The sequence below is a fragment of the Chrysochloris asiatica genome, unplaced genomic scaffold (assembly GCF_000296735.1).
Source record: "Chrysochloris asiatica unplaced genomic scaffold, ChrAsi1.0 scaffold00491, whole genome shotgun sequence".
NCBI lineage: Eukaryota > Metazoa > Chordata > Mammalia > Afrosoricida > Chrysochloridae > Chrysochloris > Chrysochloris asiatica.
Window position 1 is genome coordinate 457,165 of NW_006409009.1, and position 1,397 is coordinate 458,561.

General features: G+C 38.7%; 1 pseudogene; it reads left to right on the plus strand.

Annotated features, from left to right (window-relative positions):
* The window catches only part of LOC102842352, a 7,945-nt pseudogene extending 7,447 nt beyond the window's left edge, over window positions 1–498 (plus strand).
* The last annotated feature ends 899 nt before the right edge of the window (window positions 499–1,397 follow it).

Here is a 1,397-nt window from a genome sequence, read left to right on the forward strand (position 1 = left end):
GATATCATGTTTGGTAAGGTGGAGAAGAAGAGGAAGACCCCCAGTGAGATGGATTTGCCAAGCGGCAGCATCAATGGGCTCAAGCCTTGCATGATAGTGAAGTTGGCTCAGGATCAGGCAGTATTTAGTTCTGCTGTACATAAGGTTGCTATGAGTTGGTACCGACTCAATGGCACCTAACAACCACAACATGAGGCTATTGACAATACCAAAAAAAAAAAAAAAAAAGCTCAGAGTATGGGCCCTATCTGGGGTGGGGTGGGTGGAGAGGGGTGGGCAGGCAAGGCAAGCCTAGCAAAATTGAGGAAATCAAGAACTTCCTACTCACAGCCAGGTGAAAGGATGCTAAATCTATCAAGATTAAGAAAATCAAGTTTAAGGTTTGATGATGCAGACACCTTGATCATCACCGACAAAGAGAAGGCTAAGAAGCTGAAGCAGAGTCTGCCCCCAGGTTTGGCAGTGAAGGAGCTGAAATGGATCAGACATGCTGATTAGAACTGCAATAAAAAAATTAAAATCTAAAAAAAAAAAGAGGTCTTTTTCAGCAGATTTTCCTAATTCAGTTGATTGATTTTTTTGACTACTACTTCCACAAGCATTAATTGATTGTAAAGGGAAGTAAAATGAAGTCTTTGGCAGTTTCAGCCTTTTCTCAGTTTGTCATGATGTTATTTATTGATCTAGTTGCTAGGATTTTTATTTTCTTTTCATTGAGGAACAATTCATAATGATATCCATCATTAAGTATTTGGCGTCTTCAGCAAGGAAGATTGTGTTATTTGCGTATTGCAGATTGTTAATGAGGCTTCCTCCAATCCTGATATCATTTCTTAGTCATATCATCCATATTCCTGGATTATTTGCCCAGGTGCTTTAGGATAAGCACTGGACTGTGAACCACAAAGTCCTTGGTTCAAACCTACCAGCTACTCCTTGGAAATCCTATACAGGTTTGCTATAAATCAGAATCAATTCAATGACACTTAACAACAACAGCCAGATGATATTAATGGTGTTTCTCAAGGCTTTCCAATTGCTGTTGTGGAATCTTTTTTTTTTGAATGGGAACAAATATGGATTTTTTTTCCCAACTGGTTGGTCTTCCAAATTTCTTGGCATAGATGAGTGAGTTCCTCTAGTACTCCAGGCATTTGTTGAAACATTTCAATTTGTATTCTGTCAGTTCCTGGAGCCTTGTTTTTTGCCTTGAACATCTTCCTTTAATACCATCTTGATCATACACTGTCTCTTGAAATTGCTGAGCATCGACCACTAGTTTTGGTTCAGTGACTGTGTATTCTTTCCATGTTCTTTGATTCTTTTTGTATCATTCAATATTTTCACCATTTGTTGCTGTTGATAAGTGCCTTTGAGCCAGTTCTGACTTTAAGTGA